This window comes from Nothoprocta perdicaria, unplaced genomic scaffold (assembly GCF_003342845.1).
Source record: "Nothoprocta perdicaria isolate Ctin4 unplaced genomic scaffold, notPer1 scaffold_51, whole genome shotgun sequence".
NCBI classification, from domain to species: domain Eukaryota; kingdom Metazoa; phylum Chordata; class Aves; order Tinamiformes; family Tinamidae; genus Nothoprocta; species Nothoprocta perdicaria.
The window spans coordinates 54,732-73,893 of NW_020455766.1; the positions used below are offsets into that span (position 1 = coordinate 54,732).

At 42.0% G+C, this 19,162-nt stretch overlaps 1 protein-coding gene across 1 annotated transcript in view; it reads left to right on the forward strand.

Moving 5' to 3' along the window:
* Positions 1-585: 585 nt before the first annotated feature.
* Positions 586-19,162, forward strand: part of DISP1 (dispatched RND transporter family member 1) — a 70,789-nt gene continuing 52,212 nt past the window's right edge. Inside the window, exon 1 of the mRNA XM_026048055.1 lies at positions 586-621. The gene's annotated coding sequence lies outside the window, so the exon portion shown is untranslated. The remainder of the gene's footprint in view (positions 622-19,162) is intronic.

The window sequence follows — 19,162 nt, forward strand, 5'->3', positions numbered from 1 at the left end:
CCGAAGGGGGGCAGYGGCTGCGTGTTTGCTAAATTAGGGTGCAGGCTGTTAGGAGGCTGAGTGATGAAAAGTTTGCAGAAATCCCTTGGCTGCAACCTTTTTGGAAAAGGCTAGTTGGGATGAACTTCATTTTCTTTCAGAAAGAAGTGTTTTTACGTTTGTTTTGTATTCTTTAAGGAAAGTACTTTTTTCTCCTTTAAAAACTGTTTACATTAATGAAATTTTATCTTCAGACAGAAAGGTTTCTGTGTTATGACTGAAACTTTTTATATTTAATACACACATTGGAAGCTTTCTTTTATTGAACTGGGATAGAAAGGCAAATATGTTAAATGAAGAAACGTTTTTTTTCCCCAGGATGAAAATGTTTGTGTCTCTTGACTCTATTATGAGCCCTGTAGCAACTTCATAGTTTGGCTTGACATGGGTTTTGAGCCAAATGATTTTATGCTATAAGAGAATGCTATACTCTTATTTGTGTATATTTCATGACTGATTTTGTGTTTTCTTTCCTCCTAGCTCTCAAAAAAACCATTGATGCATGAGTCTTGGCTATGAGCTCCYCAATGTTCCAGCAAGTGACTCTTACATATTTGGCTAAGAGCTGACAACATTATAAAGGTATGTCAAACAATTTGAAAGTCAGCTTTCAAAGGTTGATATGATTATAGAAATGTGTGATACATATAAAGACATCCTACTGTACAACACATAGCAGTAAGCTGTGTGCATTAGTATGGGCCTGTCTTCAGAGAGCCTTTTTTTCGTGTGCGTCCATGTCTGTGCCTCTGTTTATCGTGTTTGAACTGTTAAGAAACCTGTGATGATGCTCTGAGTTATYGAAGGCATCAGGTAGTGACCTTGAGTAGTTTGCCTAGCAGTAAGAAAAATGAGGAGTTCTGCTACTGGGCAAAGAAGTGTAACGGGTGGTGATGAGAAAGTGTTCAGTGCACTTCTTGTTTTAGGCTTATCTTTATTGCAGGATAAGCTGCAGTTCCAGCCAAGTCCAGAAACGGAGGTGTAAGAATTCTCCTTAGGAGAARATAGGAAAGAATGCCTACAGAAGTGTTGAAAAGCAGGTGAAATTCAATTACAGTTTTTTTGTGTCACCTGGTTCTTAGTCTGGGGATCACTATTAGTTTGTGTAGTCAGGTGAAGTTTTTAAAAATAAATRTGGTGATGCTGGGCAAATCTGAGACGTTACCTGCATGTAAAGGGGACAGATAACCCTACCGAGAACTGGAGACTGCGTGTAACAAATAAGACCTATTTTGTAAGCTTTTAGAGGAAAAAATACCAAACTGATAAATAAAGACCAACATGGATTTTTTCAAAAGCAAATTGACAAACAGTGTAATCTCCATTCATGATATGGTATCAAGTCTTGTGGTTTAGAGAGAAACAGATATGTATTTGTTTTAATGAGGCTAATCTAATGACACTATCCTTGTAAAATGCAAGGAAAATGTTTCTCTAAATACCGTAAACTTGGTGGAAAACTGAAGGCAGTTTCATGGATTGCTGTCAAACCAGAAGGTTGTCTAGACTCTGCAGGGTTCTGTCACTAATTTCAACTTAAATGAAAAGTTAAGGCCACGCGATATTAGYAGCAGATGGTACCAAGCTGGAAATTGCTGCAAGCATGTTGGAAAACATGGTTAGGGTTAAGGATGATTTAAACACAGTGGAGAGGCAGGCAAGGCAAAGTATGTGTTTGAGATGAGGACAGGACCCAGGGCCCTCCATTTAATGCTAATCCATCACACAACTAAACAGTGGGGGAGCAGGAACGTTGTGCAAAGGATCTGGCAGTTGTAGGTAAGAGAATTGCCTCTGATTTATTGCCCTTATTACAGGTCAGGTATACAGAGGCGTGAGCAGGATAACTTTCCAAAAATCATATACACCTCAAGAAAAAGTAAAATACTTGCAGAATGTRCAGAGGAAAGTAAGGGGAACAAAGTCCTTACAACATATATATTGTATATAATAATGATATTATTTATATATTTTTTACAAAAAGATTTTGGATAATTTCTCTTAACATAAGACTAAGAAAAAGCAAGAATTGTCCTCAGGCAAGATGTAARAAAAGAAAGTGTTGTTCCACTTTTGAATGCTTTTTTTAAAGAACACATTAGCTACATCTGGGCTGTGGCTTTTAAATCTAGTTCTGAGAAGGTGGATTAGCTGAATTATTGAGCTTCCTTTCCAACCATTATTTTCTAGGATTTGCAAATCCTAAAGAGTTTCACAGTACAAAGAAAGCCAGTGTATGCAACGTAAAAAGATATAATTTTGGTGAAGAGCATCAGGTCCACGTTAATCATGATCTTTTGTGACTTTTGCTATCAAAGCAGCACATCCATACATGTTCACTTTCCACTCATTTCTGAGAAAAATTATACTACATACTGGCAAGGGGAGCGGGGGGGGGGGATACTTGTATAAACCTTTTGGCCTAAACCTTGTGATGTGCTTCCACTTTATAAACATGTTATAGTTGATAAGCTAAGTGCATATTGGCAGCTAAAAGCTTCCAGAATCTCATTTCTTCCCCAGCATCATATAAAATTGCATTGAGTGCAAGAGAAATTCCTCTCATCAAACCAATACAAGCTTGCTATCAAAAACTGAGATTGCAGGCTGCCCTGCTAATTAGGCTGAGTTAAAATTAAGATATGGAATAAAACATCCACTCATTAGCAGATAGCAGCTTTTATCTTGCATGCCCTGTTTGCTAAAACTAGCAATTAAGTGCCGAAATAAGAGGGAAAATAGTCTGGTGGCAGGAACTGAGGCCTGGGAGGCAGAACTGTCAGCATTTTTCTTTGATATGGTATTGAATTATGATTTGCTGAAGGGCATGTTTAATTTCTTTCCTCCTTTTCCACAGGCAGCCCAAAATGCTGTTAGGATCAGTTTTTGTCAATAGCTAAAGAGACAGAAACTTTTTTTTTCTACATTAAAAGCTAATACTTAATACCAGAGATCACCACTGTTGGGTTCTTAGGTTGAGTTTGACTTCTGTTACAGTATCTTCAGGTTAAAGCACGTCTGTATAAAACGTTAGTAGCTTAAATGTACCCACTAGAGTGGAGCTGGTACTTCTGTTCCCCTCATCTATTTGCTGTATGAGCAAATGCAGCCTCTTCTCCTTCCCACWCACTGCTGCTGAAGACACCTCCCTTCCCACAGGCTTCGGATGCAGAAGTGCAGTTGTTTGGGTCCCTTCAAGACYTGCAAAGCTGCACTGTAGATGTAGAATGTCATGAGAAGAATCCCARTTCTGTTGTCCAGCCCAGCTTTTGCCCAGAGTTTGTGTCCATCAAAACTCGGGTGATTTCCAGACTTGTTACAGCAATACAGCCCTTCCTACGGTTAGGAGGCTTGGGGACCACATTATGGAACTTAATTCTGTTTTAACAAACTCGTAGTTTGGAACAGTGAGATATGATGTGGGGTGTTGAGGACAAGGATCCACCTTTTCCAGTGTGGGGCAATCAGGCCGGAATCCCTGTGGGSTTCTTTTTGCAGGTGTGTGTTTCAAGTCAGGCCTCCACTGAAGTTTACATTTAAATTTATTATTACAGTGTCACCCTGTAGGGTTTATAGTTTCCCTCAGTGAATTCTATTTGAAAGAACTGACATCACTTTTTTTTTAAAAAAAAGGTTATGTTTAGGTCTGGTTTCCACAGCACAAGTTGCCATGGATATGTCAGGTTCTTAGTGTTTGTTTACAGAGAAATGAGGTAGAGAAGGTTCATGATAACTATTTTCAAATTAATGTTCTGCATCCAAATGATGCTTTTCTTGCTGGGAATTCAACTGGCTAGTGAACATAAATTCTACCTTCTACTTTGAAAATGGATTAAGTGCACTTTGGAATGTGTTAATACAGAGCCATCTCTCTATACATCTTTATTTTGCATTAGTTTTAGTCTCCAGATGCATTTCTGGGTTGCTTTTCTTTCCCTACAGGAAAATAAGCCTGCTTGTTTCGTGTACCCTGCAGACTTTTGGCATCGTGTTAATCTGTTTTTACCTCTGTTTATCAACATTTGCACATGAAGGCAATAAGCAGGTATTATTGCAGGCCCCTGAGACGTGAGGATTGCAACAGTGCTTCTGCAAACCCTGCTGTTCYATGCATCTCCATGAGGCAAGGAAAAATCCTAGATTTCCTGTCATTTGGGAGGGGCTACTTGCATAACACAACACTGGCACTATGTTTCTGATCCATTCTTTGCCATTTAAAACAATCTGCTTCACTCCTTCCTCACAGCTCTCTTACTAATCCCTCCCCAAGTAAGGATCCCATGTGAGTTGAACTGGCTTTCACACCCTTCCATCCTGCCCACAGAGTGCACCAGACCCTGCTGTTYAGTGACCACTGGGAGAAGTGTGGGAATACAGCGGAAATGTTACCTGGCCCCTCTCCTAGGTCACGGGTACCAGGCAAGGAAAGGCAATGATTCAAAGCTAAGAAAATTGTCTTAGAGTGAAGATACAAGCAGGTAGACTAAATACTGCTAATGTCTCACTCCTCAACCTGTGCAGTCCTTAAGGACAAGGCTTCTGACTGCTCCTGGGCATGTGGTTAGGTTCCTCGTCAGAGAAGGTGCCCGAAGCCAAGAGGCAGCAACGTGGGCAAAGAGGGATGAGATGGACTTCTSTGGAAAGTGAACGGTGTCTAAGGAAGAACATCTAAGTCTTGGCCCCGTAAGAGATCACCACTTCATGGGTCAGAAGAAACTCACTGAAGTACTACAGAAGGACTAGCAGCAGCAGGTCTTTTCTAAACCTGGGCYTTTGTGTGCGTCAAGATAAGCATAATTCTATAACTTCTCAGTCATGAATTTGGCCTATACTACTTCGTATGCAAAGGCAGGTTTCCTGGGGCTAAAGCTTGGGTACAATGTTCTGTTACCAGCACAGAATGACACTGTGCACAAATCATTTCCCCTGCTAGCTCCTGTGAACCTCTGTCAGGTGTAGAAGCTTATTAAAGGGTATTTTGGGCAAAAGTGTAATAATTTTATACCTTGTGTGTTCTTTAGAACTTAAAATGTTGTTACAAAGAACCACGTGATATGGTTTTTAATATATTTAACYGAATACACCTGAAGTGGGGTAACTGTACTGCAGCACAATCGTGCTGAGTTTGACTGAGGTAAGATGTTTTATGGACTTGGCATCCCTAGTAATAGCTGGAGAGGTGTCCAAAGTGAGAGCTTGCAGCAGGTCTGTCTTTGCTCCTCAGCCTGTTTCATTGAAGAGCTCTGTCTCTGCTTGTGCAAAGATGGTTGTGCAAAAAATCAAGTGATTCATGCAAGGTATCACTTAGCRTTCACCAGCATTAAGCATCTTGCCTTTCCATGCAAAACCTGAATGCATGTTCTCTTCTTTCTGCACCTGTTCAGAGTTTAAAAGGGTCCTTCCTATTATCCACATGCTAGAGTATGTGCATGTAGGAGGGGAAAAAAGGCTTCATCTCCTGGAACAGTGAGGCAAACTGTACGGTGTGTAGGATTTCTGAACAAAAGTTGAACCATTTCAGGAAGAGAGGAAGCAYGAACTCCGAAGCTGCTGCCCTTGCCTGTCCTTCTGCACCCCAGCATWCAGTAAAGCTGCCAGCGATCACGGGAATCGCGGGACGACGATTGCCTGGGTTTGCACGACCAATGCAGCTCCTGCTGTAGAGCAGCTGGGATGCCCCAAACGTGCAGGTTTAGCAGGATGCTTTAAAATGACCGTGCTTGAGGGCTAATGCCTGGTGCAGCCCGTGCTTATTTCATAACACTAGGAGCTGTCTTACCCACACCAAGCTGTCGATCAGGGATCAAATGCTCTGATGTGAGATAGTTCAAGCCTCCTGCCCAGGGAGGCTTCTAGATGAGAGCCTTTTTGCAGCTTTGCTTGTCAGCCTCAGCTGCAGCATTATGTGCTGAAATGGAGGGAACCACGCAGACCTGGGGCATGGGAAAGCAAGCTGGAACAGCCGCAGGTGCAGCTCAATTCCCGTGTTTTTTCATCAGGCCTCACAGGCCAAGCAGCTCCCTTCCAGTGCTAAACAGCCCCACACAAGCCCACAAGTTTACAGYGTGATCCATTAAATGCTTTCACTTGTGCCACTCAAAGCAATGTTCCCTTTATACTTAAGAAAAAGTGCCTGAGAATAGGAATGGGTTGTCTAAAGGGGAAAAAAGAAAAGTGTCATCAGGATTTTGTGACATTGTCATACATAAAAATTCTCTATTTAGAGTATTTCCCTTTATGTGCAGTGAGAAAAGTTTAAAATCATAAGAGCATTGGGGGAAAATWCAGTGAAATGCTAATTCAGTATGTTGCTTATTCTAAACCAGGTGATTTATGGCGAATATTAGACTGTTCTGTGTTAACGAGGAAGACTTAATATCTATCCGTTCTTCTCCATAAAAATCAATCTCGCTATTCTGAATCTGAGAATTTATCAGTATTATCATTTCTTCATTAATCTCCTTTTAACATGATCACTTTCCTATAACACCCAAGTAAACGTGTAGGTGAATTTCAGTAGTATGTAGTAGATTCACTTTTGAGAAGCTTACAGGCCCCAAGCAGTAGGTTTAAAACATATGCCTACAGTTCCCCTTTAATGCCAATGGGAGATGGCAGTGTTTTACAGTTCATGATTTGCAGTTTTATGTTACTATGTGCAAACAGTTCCTGGTAAGGAACTTGTGTGGTGTTAGAGGGATTTGTTGTTATTGATCTCTAGGAGTATTGCTTGTTTAATCTGAAAAGTTAATCTGAAAAGTTTAAACTGAAAGTTTGAGAGAAAAACACCAAAAYAGTTATGAAGACACAGAGCCTAAATGCGGGTGACCCTGCATGCAGCTTAGCTGTGCTTGTTTTGAAGCCKAAGTGTAGGAGTCTAGATTTTGTTTTTGCTGTATTACTCATCTCTGTCTTTGGCCTTAACATAAAAACATTTATCAGCTGCTTAAAACTAGAGGGTTCTGTCCTCTAGTTTTCATAAAAGGAGCCCCCTAAATACACAAACATAGCTGAATCACTATAAACATGGTATGATATGACTTTGAAAAGAATAACTACTTTTACATGCTTATTTCAACGTGCTAGTATGTTAGAAAAAGGGGTTTCTAAGCTAAGGTGACCTGCGTACGCTTTTGAAAGTATGAGGAGAATGTCAGGGTTAGAAAGTGAACTTTGTGGTTTCAAATAAAGTGGTAATTGGCCTTTTAGAGCCAACTTGCTTTATGATCAATGATGTGTGACCTCTTATTTCTTGCTAGATATCAGATTTAACTTGTTTTAGTGGATAAACAATTAAATTTGACGTGACTGCTCAACTTGTCTTTTTGGATTGAGATATGCATGCCTGGTATTGCCTTACTAGTACAGCAGTCTAGTCTCTTTTTTTCTCTTATACCACAAATACTCAAAATGCTTAAGTTCTTGGATGAATAGTTAGTGTGGATCTACATATAGAGATGAGTATTTAGAAAGACCCTTCTAGGAATTTCTTAAATATGTAAGAATCTAGAAATGTCACACTGCCATCTTACAAATCCTCATCACACACCCAACCATCTTTGCAGATGAAGAAATGTTAACTTTTGAATTAAAATAGCTTGGAAAAGAACATTGAAATGTGAAAGTTTGGAGTACTGTCCATATTATAATGCCTCATATTTAGCAAAATGCTCTGGTTTGCCTCAATACTGCATAGCTGCTGTTAAACTCTGTTTCTTTTCCCTGATATTTTAGACTTTTTAGCAGCTGTCATTAATTGTGCAGTTGAACAGCTTGAAAGCTAGTTGGAAACAGGTGGTGCATATTCGCAGTGTCTTGAGATGTGCATGGCAGTCAACAATGTTGTCATTGAAAATGTAGTTATTCGTATCAGCTGGTGCTGATTTTGTTTTAACAAAACCTTGCTATTGTTTGCTGTGGAGAAGAATGTGCAAGATTATCTAATTTATTTTTTGGTGGAAAAAATCATTTATAAATTGCTAGGCCTGCACAAAAGCAGCCCAGAATTGCTGACCTAGATGTGGAGGATGTGGATTAAACGGGCAGCAGCCTGTCATGGCTCTTAGCTGAAAGGCAGCTTTGTACAAAGCGTTTCATTTTGTATTCTGAATTTCCCACCCGGATTATTCCCATGCTGGGAATGTGGCGTGTCTATTAACCTGGAGATACTCTTACAGGGCCACAGGAAGTCTCTCTGTCTGCTTTACAAGGGAATGCTTTGGGAAAGCACGGGCTTGGAGCGAGGCTGGTTGTTGTGCCACTTATGTGGACGTGTAAAATCACCCAGTTGGCACCAGGGATGCCCTGGGACTGTGTTGGCTTTGGCTCGGGGACCCGCTCGCCACCAGGATGGGCTAAACCTGCCACCAGAAGCGAGTAGTTGCAGCAGGTTATAACTAAAGACTTTGAGAAGAATCAAATTGAAGCAATTAATTGGGCCTTCTTAATTAAATCTGTGGCTGAAATACTCTTATAATTAAATCTTTTCCAAGTATTATCCAACTCTCACTAAAACACTGCACTGACTCCTCAGCTGGGGGGGTTGCTTCAGACCTTTCTCTTCAGTGGAGTCCCCAGACCATTAAGCTAGCTAAAATAAATGTAGACATTTGGTTTTCATTAGTGTCGTAACCGAAACAAAAACATTTTTAATGACTGATCCCAGAGTATTTTGAAGTTTGTGCAACGTTGCTGGGAAGGTATTTAAACTGCAGTATCAGTTGCAAGTTGGCCCTCCGCCAGTTTTTCAAGGCTATTTCCAACAAGATGTTGGGTTTCTGAAGTGCGAAAAGTTATATTCTGTAACATTCTGATACAGGAAAACTTGGAGAGAGGAGCAACAGGGGAAAGTAATTATGGTAAGATTTGCACTGGTAAAATGAGATTATCTGCTAAAAGGAGACGGGGATATACTGCAATGCAATTTCCTGCTTTGTTAAAGCACTATTATAGCTCTTTGATAAGAGATATAATTTTGAGCTTATGTAATTATATTAAAGAAATTAACTACCCACAAAGATTGGTGTTATTTTTGGATGGATCTTCAATGTTTTAAATTGAACTTGCACCAAATGGGATCTTGCTCTTAAGAAAAGAACCTATACGTTTCTTAAAATACCTTATTTGAAAAACACCTTGGGAAGAAAATACTTGCAGCAGTCCGGAGAGGCAATGGCAATAAAACCTGCTGAAGAACTAGCACATAGACTCAGCCTACAGATAAAATACTAATCCATAGCTCTACATTCATGGGAAAAACTGGGGATGGCTCAAGCTGTTGTAAGATGGGGATTGATTATCCTGTATGAGGCTGTAGTCAAAGTCACGTTTCATGAACCTGCTTGTGAAGATGTTGAAACCCTCCTGATGGCGAGGAGTGAATCAGGTATCCAGACACTGCCCCTTCATGTCTGATTTAGTTTCCTGTTGTTTTTGCTGCTGGGYTGATGTGCACAGGCTGCCAGGAGCAGATTTTGACTTCAGATTTTGGTGTTTGTATTTTTTTTTTTCCTTTGAATTAGTTTGGATCTAATAGCAATTAGAATAAGACCAGATTGCTTCATCTAGGCCCTGAGAAATGGATAGTGGTTTGAGTGAGTGCAAACTACTGCTGCTCCCAGGATTAAATACGAATCAAGGGAAATACTGAGTTGCCTTTCTGAGCAGGCACAGGGATGTTGGGTTCATCTGAGCAATATGACCTTGGTAAAAGTGACTTAGCTGGAGCCCACTAAAACAAACTGTTCCTGCAGAAATCAGCTATCATAAATAAGCAGCAGCAGTCTGAGAGTGGCCAAAAGTCTGGGCAGCTCTTGAGATTTTCATGCTGATTTTTCAAGTGACGTGTTTATACTTGATTTTTACATGTTTACCTTTTATGTAGGACAGGTACAGCCAAGCTAAGCTTAAATCAACCCACTGTGGGATCTTTTTGCAACTATTCTGTTACTATGTGTTTGTTCTGATATTTCAATTTACAGTTCCTGAAGTATGTACTTTTCTTCACTGGCTTTCTAAGGATTCTCTAACTGCTCTTAGGAAGTTTTGTACAGGAATACGGCATTTTACAGCACAAACTTTACACAGGATATTAATGTGGTTGTCCGTCACTTTAGAGCAGATTCTGTTCACTATGTGACGTGGAAATTTCTTTGGAATGCCCTGAATTAAGCATTTTCAGAAATGTGAATCAGTGCAAAGTCTCTGCTCTTGTTGGGAGAGGCTGAGTCGGCGAGTGCTGTCCCTTGCGGTGCGTGGGGCTCTCCTTGGCGCCTTGGGTCGCCCTGGGGTTTCACACGTGGGMTGTTCGAGCTCGGTTTTGGCCCCTYGAGCAAAGCACGGAGAATGACTGCAGTTCCGAGACCGTGGGGGTTAAACAAGTGCCTGTTTCTCGTCCATCCCCTTGTTGAAAGCATCTCCTACCTGCACCTTCCCCTTCTGCGTACGGAAATAATGAAACGGATCCAAATGCAGGGTGAGTTCAGCACCTTTAGCTGCAGGTTGGAAACACAACACCGTGTTCTCATGTATGGCAGCTCTCTTAGCGAGGCAGCATAGTAATAAAAATTTTTGCTTTTATTATCTTGTCATCAATAACTGCGTACTGGGGTTAAATTGAAAATCCCTTGCCCRACCTGGGGATTTTTGCTGCAAGTTAGATGTGTATTGTTCAAAAAAAAAAAAAAGTGGAATCTAAATACTGAGAGAGGATGTATTTTGTCATAAACCAGCATAAGAACTTAACTTCATTTTGTGATCATGAAGTGCTAGAGATTTATAAGAACCTGTAAGTGAAATGGTGCTTGAAACAGCATCAGCCAGAGTTTTTCTATAGCTGCTCCCATTCTAATAGTTGGAGGTATTTTTTAAAAAAACGTAAATATATATGTATATATATTTTTTACAATAGATTACATTGAGAACTTAATTTCTCCAGAACATTCAGTTGATTTATGACTGGTTTATTTTAGCAATATAATCTTGGCACTAGCATTAAAACACTGTGCTGGTACTGACATAAGAAGCAACGTCAGATCCACCGTAGGGCATGGAAAGGGTTATTAATAAGGAGAGAGGAGACCAGTCTATCTCTGCTGGACCAGTTTGTTTACATCCTTGCTTTAATGTTCTGATAACGTGAGTGGAGCTGAGATAGAGATGGCAGAGGAGTGAGCATTAATAAGAGGAATACAGGAACTTCTGACCCATGATTTTAATAAAACCTATTAGGATGCCTAGGATATGGGAAGAATGATGCCCTTGCAAGCAGAGGGGAACAGAATAATGGGGAAAAGAGTGCACAGTTTTTAAAAAATAAGGAAAAGTAAKTTTAGGAAGAACAAATAATATATATTGGATGTCTGAGAAGAAATACTGATAGAAAACACATCCTCAATAAAGAGCAAGGTGTTTAAAGAATACAGAAGAGAGGCATGAAGAGCTTAATCTTAAACATGAGATATTTATCCCCCTTCCAGGATCCTTTCTGCTTGCGTTAACAGGACGAGCAGCTAAATTCTTGTCGACTATGACCTTTTTCAGTCTACTAAACCTTGCCGTGTTCTGTGCTCAGTGCCCCGCAGCAGGGAGCTGTGAAGGCTGATTGATTTCAAAGCATCAAGGCACCAAATTTAGATTTTTGTGGAGCGTCATCCTCACTGGTAATGACCCAGGCGCTCGGTTGACTTCTCCCTCCGTTGTATTTCTCCCCACTGTTCGGCTGCAGCTGGGGGCAATATTGCTGCTAATGGGCTTCTTCCGAGCCCAGGGCTCTGGTAACCCCAACAGCTCCTGGCTGTAGAGAAGTGTCGGTGTCTCTTCTCCTGCAATGTGATTCCCACGTGCCAAATGCAGCTCGGTGGCTTCTTCCAGCTGCAACTTGCTCATAGGATCCTGGGGAAGGGAGGCAGGGCCCTAGGTTGGGCACTGCAACATACGGGTCCCAGCAGTGTGGGATGCTTTTGGTTGAAGCATCTGGTGTTTTGTCACTGCTGAAGCTGATGGGAAGTCATCATCTTGGGGGCTGGTTCAGCGCTGTGTTTTGGGGGTAGAAATGGGAGTATCTGCATTTGTTTGTAAAGCAGCAAGTGCCACTGAAGCCACAGGGTATGTACAAGAGCCTCCATGGGCTCACAGGCAGCGCCACGTGTTTCTCTGCTCCATCAACAAGCATGTTTGGGGGCTGCTGCTAATGGCTTCTTGTAGCTTGATAAATGTTGGAGGAGAGTGCACATTCTGTGCTGTCTACTTGTAATTTCACTTTATATATACCCATGTGTACATAAAGCCCTGAAAACCAAACTAACTTGGCTCTAAAATGCTCTGGAAAGACGACTTCAGTCTCATCTGAAGCAAGGAGGTTTTTGCTTTCTTTTTCTTATCGAATATGCAGCTTAAATGGGGCCCCGATGGCATTGAGCATTCCAGATAGGAAATGTTACCGTGTTTAGCTTGAGACATTAAACAGAGATGAAGTTAAAACTTCCAAAGCATTTCTGAATCCTGGAAAATGGAGCAGATCAGCAGACTGCGGAATAGCGAGCAGGCGGCCTCCAAGGTTTAAGCTGGGAGTGGGAGTGCTGGAATGCCAGATTCCTCCCTCCACCCCAACTTTCCTGTTACTTGCGGAGACTGCGCTTTTTCAAGGAGAGGTCACGAGCAGGAACGTGGCCCTCTGCTCTTCCTGAGCGCTCAGACAGAGGTTGCCTATGAGGAGAGGCAGAGAAGTGATAAACTGCTGTCTCTCTTTCCATTACCTCATCCTCCTACCTCCTCCTCTCTCCAGTATAAACTAGCGTTGCAGGCGGTGTGCTCTCGTGGGCTGCTGCTGTGGTGTTCTGATGGCAAATGGCATGTTATGGGGGCACTGTGAAAAAAGAAGTGCAGAGCGCTGGGTGTTTTGTCTGGAGCTCATGGGACAAAGGATGGCTGAAAGAGCATGTTTTTTTTTTTTTTAAAAAAAAAAAAAAGAATCTTTTTGATGCAATTTAAAGGCATGATCTATTTGATCGTCCATCAAAGTGACTATCTGTTATAAGAGTGAGGTGGATTATTTTCCTTTCTGTATATTCCATCCTCCAGGTGAAATATTGCCTTGTTTTTGGATCTCCAGAGAAGGAGTCAGGCTTTTGCCTTGTATTCCCAGTTCTGGCAGTGCAGCTAGAATCTCTTCCCAAGTGACTGATGTCACWTTGGGCCGAGTTTCAAGTCACCTAGCACCTCATTCCACAAAATATATTTTCATGCATGTCTGTCTGATTCCACATTGGGATATGCTAGCTATAAATTCAGAATTGCTATATATATTTTTTAATGTACAAAAAATAAGAATTCTATTTTAGCAAGAGACAAGTGAATTTTTATTCCTTCAGAAAACTTGGATTTTATGTAACAGCCACGACTCCTACTTGCCAAAAGACTGGACCACTGCTCTCCTGCATATGTTCCTGCCAAGTGCAGCAGCCAATTTTTTTGCTTGGTGCTGTGATTTAAATAACTATTTCACCTGTGCTTTCAGATTGAGAGGAAAAAGCAGGGTGGGTTTAATTTCTATGCCAGACAAATGGAACAAAAGTAATATATTGACAATGAACATATCTTTCGTGGAAAGAAGTCATGACTAGCAAATCATCTGAGGGAGCAAGGTGAGCGCAAGGGAGAAGATTGTTGTGAATAATCTGCATTTAAGATAATCCARCCACTATATTATGTGTACTGCACGGAGCAGTGTTTTCTTTTGAAGATCTGCAGAGCTGCAGTTTGAGAGTAGAAAATGAGCAAACAGAAGAAAGAAGCCCAGTGTTGGCGTGAATGATGTATCACCAAAAGTAGCATCGTGTGCGAGAGGACCTGGAGAGAAGACAYGTGCAGCCAGACCCTTCTCCGTGAGAGCAGGACGAGCTGAGTTGCTGTCTTATGGTTAGGTCAGCCAAGGAGAAACCAAGCTGGATTGACAGGACGTGGCAAAGGGAYGGGAATATTTCAAACCATGATATAACTAAACCCATTCTGATTATCCGAGGGTGTTGGGAGTTAACTGTGTTTTTCTGTTGGTGGACGTGTGTGTGAGTATCTAGGCATAAGGAATGTAACTTTAAAAATGAGAAGCAGACTCAGTCTGTCAGTCTTCTGTTCTCATGTTTCTTGTATAGTTTTCTTAAAAAAAAAAAAATCCATATTTTATTTGAACTCTGTTTGAAGTACTGACTTCTCTCCTCTGGAATTCCGCATGTTCCTGTGATCAGTACGGACATGCCCCACTTTGAAGTGGTCTATGTTTAATTGCCTTGTCGAAATTCCAAGCAGAATTCCGTTTAGGAATTTATACCGAGAAGCTTCTCTGCCCATGTGGGGATAATAGCTGCAAATTCTGGGGTTTGTCAGTCCAGGTACAGCTACTACTTGTAATTTTCTTATTAACTTTACACAAAACAATTGATTTTATAGGAAAAAAATAATTTAGGAAGCATTAAATGGTGAATGGATTTCTGATGCTGTGAATGAGAAACTGTTCTGAACTCTCTTTTCTCAATTCCGTTAAAGTTTCTTTGCAGAAACGTGGTCTTGGCAAATGAGCACAAATAGTTATTACTCATTTTTCTAGCTCAAGTAAATAACATATAAATCTGAGATCACATTCCAAATGTAACCCAAATTTTAAGAGTATTAGAAATTTGCAATCAGCAAACAAGCTAGTACGTTAGACATAGAACCTTAATTTCTTACTGAGTTGTATAGTTCTTTTCTGAACCATTTGATACATGAAGGATTTTGATACCTCATACGTTCCCATCCCTGTGTTCAGGTTAAAAAACTATTTAGAACTTTCTTTATATTCTTAACACTCTTAATTAAAAACATTTAAGTAACTGCTTCTTGGTAATTACTTTTGTGTTCAATATTATCTCAGCTTAAAATACAGAGAACATGTTCTGTCCTCCCTTTCCCTTTCAGTTTTTATGTACTAGAATTTTTGGTTGAAGGTGCTGTAAATGAAATAATAAGCTTGTAMCACTTATCTTTCAGGGAGAAGAGAGATTATGCCTAATAATCTTACTGTGTAAAAGTTGCGTGTTTGGGCCAAAAGTTACAAGCTAAAAGTAGTTCTGACAAGAAGTCTCCATCCAGGAAAAGGAGAAGTTGGGTGCTAATTTTATTAGATAAGCAGTGCAAAAGTTGGGGGGGAGAAATTACCTCTAGAAGAGACAGGGATTTGCGAGAACTCATAAAGATGTTTGGCTAATAGTTGAACTTGCTAGATAACAGTTAGGTGAAGTCACTTGTAGCTCTTTGCTTGGCTCAAAAGTGGTGAAGGAGATGGGACTACTCAGAGACTCCAGGCGGCTGATTTTCAGACACCTGATTTCTACAGTGCAAGACCTTGATAGTTTGTCAAGATTCCCCGAATTTAATAGTTTGTCAAGATTCCCTGATGAGGAGAATCTGAGACCTCGGTCATTTCCAGGTGATGGAAGTTGTCTGCTCGTATTACCTCTCTGGCTGCTGCTTCTCCAAGGCAGTGGGTTTCTCTGGTAAGCTACATGATGGGGGAAAAAGCTACAGGTCTGCGTCATCCCGACTGCCGTCGGCACCACCAGTGTCTGTCCTGGACCCAGCCAGCTCCGTGCTGCTCTACCTCCCAAAGCAACACCCCACATGAGAATTTGGGCTAACTGGAGGCAGCAGGCCTCTGTAGGGAGGCAAGCAGTGCTGCCCCCAGTCCTTCTGGATGGCAGGTCAGTTYTGCTCATGTCTCTGTTAGTGCAGTGAGTGCTTCAGAAAGAGGAGAATGGGCCAAGAGCTGCTGGTGGGGAGAGGGTTGATGTGGATACATTAATTCCAAGCTGGGAAGTGCAACTCTGCTTGGTGTTTGATGTGCCGGGGAAATAAGGGATGGTCTTTGTTCCTGCGTTCCTGAGGATGAACGGTGCTGACAGCCGGGGATGTGCTTTATCAGAGCTACGCGTGCACGTTCATCTGTTGTCCTGGAAGTTTATTAAAAGCTTTGTTCCTGCCCCCCTGTTCCCGAGTACAATGGGCTGTGTGTGCGCACGGATGAGGGGAAGGGGAGGGAGAGGCTGCCCTGACAAAGGAATTTCACAGACCCATCTTAAGCTTTTCCTGTTCAAAAAAAAAGGGGGGGGGGTGGTAATCAGTCAAGAGTGGGCAAAAGTTCATGCTAACACAAACAAGATGCTGAAGTTGGATGCAGCATATTGCAAAGGACATATGTCTTTTCAACACGTGTGCAAGCAGGGCCTAGATACYGAATGACAGCCATGCCATGGGACTCTTCAAAACTGCACGCCAGACAGTAAGATTTATGGCTAAAGTTTCCTCAGACAATGCTTTAAGGCCACTTCTGGTGTGCAAAAAAGCCACATGCACAGGTTTGTGTTGGTGAAAGGACTAATGTATTTGGCACACTTACCCTTCTTCCAACAGCAGACTTGCATGCACAGCAGTGGAGACACGCAACTTCATCCCTCATTCACACTTAGCTTTCCATTGCAGCCTCTAACTGTCCATGTATTTGTGTATACATGCTACGCTTGCTCCTTCTTCTGCTGGATTTGTCCTGTTTGTAACTTGTTTTGAATATGACAGTAACTGGCTAAAGATGGGTTTAGAATAAAGCAGAAGTTTCAACTTTTGCTTACTTGGCGTGGATTTGGGATTGCTTGGGATGTAGGAGGGAAGAGGAGTCAAATGTWGAGAGACCTTGAAGCCATGGTGGTGGATACCTGCTATCCGTAACTCCATTGCAATGACTGCTCATTGGGCAAACAACATCCTGCCACCCATGCTGTGATTTCTGTCAAGTCAACAACTAAGACAGTGGCTTCTTACCAGAGACTGTTGGCCACTGCATGACCCATATCTTGACCAGATCCTTGGGTTCCCAGCTAATGGTTTTTTTCAGGCTGCCTCCTCASTTCTGTAATCTTCTGGTTCCCAGGCCAATTCAGCTTCCTCGAGTCCTTTCATTCTCTCCCTGAGTCTTTAGATCTGGTGTGAAAGAAAGGATTTGCTTTCAAATGCATGACACTCCATTTCACAGCGTTCAGCAGTGCTGATTATTTTGACTGAGATCTTCACATTAAAGGAAAGTTGAGGTCCTGCTTTGTGTCATGAATATTGGAGTTTTATTTGTCTGGGTTGAACTGCTATCCAGTTACTGATTTATTCTGCTTTCCATACTGAGATGGTGCCCTGTAGCTGTTGGTTTTTCCCATACCTGTTGTAGTTGTGAGCCCTAACGATCTCACATTCRCAAGTTCACACTGTGTGTCTGAGCTGCTGGCTGCAAAGCCACATTTTGGGTGCTAACAGATGATAGCCACGATGGGATCTAAGAGGTGATATCCAAGATGGGACCTCTCTTTTTCTCTGCTTCAGTAGGAATGCAGGGAACCTCGTGGGCTGAGGTGCTCATTGCCATGAATAGTGGACTAAAAYGATGCATGTCTCTAAACACAATATATATAGTAAGACAGGCATTTGCTCAGGTCTCCTGATGCTTGGGACTTTTCGGCCCATTTTCAAACAGCAATGGAATTGTTCATTGTCTGGATTATTTCAATTGGCCTGAGGCTTTCTAAAAATGATGCAAAAACTCCTCCTAGTCTGATATGACACTCCAAGACAACGCTCCATTTGATTATAGTGTCAATGATTGTGCTAGTTTGCTTGTRTTATCAATGTATCATCGATATGCAATTTTTGATATTGATTCTCTCTGTGCTAAACACATTTTTGTAAAGATATTTTAGAAGCATAGACTGAAAACCTCAAGATTTGCCTTCCTCTTTTTGCTACTGGGAATGCAAAATACGGAGCCACCTCAATTGCATTCCAGCCCCACCTGCCCGCGGCCGAGAGGATTTCTGCTTCAGTGCTGCAGTTCATTAAAATCCTGTAAACAGAAGTGCTGCACAAGAATGCCGTGGGCATGTGATTGGGGATTTTGAGGCCGGCTCCCAAATGATTTTATTAATCTTTGAGTAATCCGGAGAAAATCAGTAGGGTTTCCTTGACTTTTGCCCTCTGAGGCTGCAGTTTTTACAGCTTGGAGCAGCGCTGGGGAACAATAGCTCTTGGAAGTGTAATTTAAAGAGCCGCGGGATACGCGTTCCTGTTTTTCTTTCTGGTGCTGCTACAACTGACAACTGCTCTTCCTTGGGACCCCGGAGCCGCYGTTCCTGGCCGCTGGTTTGGCAGCTCCTCCCGAGGCTTTCGGTCCGTCCCGAGGAGCGGGAGCTCCTCGGGAAGGACCGAAAGCCTCGGGAGGAGCTGCCAAATCCTGCATAGGAGCGAGCGGGGCCTGGGTGTTGTGCCCATGGCTGGGCCGAGTTAATGATTCCCTTGCTTGCGTGGTGGGTTTGGGGAACCGTAACCCCAGAGCAGAAAGCGGCTGCTTCCCCAGCCATCGGTGACAGCTACCGCAGCCGTAAACGCTCCGGCTGTGAGAAATCTGACCCTACAAAACCTTACGTGTTGTGGGAGTGGGTGGAAGAACAGCGCAGTACGCAATATGTACATGAAGCTTTGCGTGTGAATGTGATCTCTTCGTTACGCAGCTTGTATTTTTTTCTGTATTTCCCTGTGAAAATCATTCCTGGTATCATCCACGAGCCTGTGGAAGAGCGCCCTGAGCCCTGGGAAGGAGCTTTCCTCCCGACGCGGTGCCCCTCGAATGGTACCGGCCTCSCTCCAGCTGTGCTACCTCTTTCCAGATGCCTTTTTCTTTCTTCTTTCTCTTTTTTTTCCCCTCCTTTTTCCTTTTCCCTCAGCTCTCTGTAGGTGCCTCTAGGTACAGTCTGAGTGGGGCGAGATTCCAGACTATCCAACATGAACTGTTTTGAAGCACTTCTATCTGTGGCCTGTTATCTGCGTGGTACTTACAATATATACAAAACTGCTAACTATATATAAACATTTCCCTTTTTAGGGCAATTCCCTGCAATGAAAATTAACCTTGGCTGCTCTATACTGCTCTTTAAAAYTGTTTTTCAACGAAGTCATGCGATGCTTACCTTGCTATTTTCTATTGAAAATACATTTGACGCATCTCTGCTGAACTTCAACAGGATTACAGTTTTCCATTTTTGCTACCTGACATGCC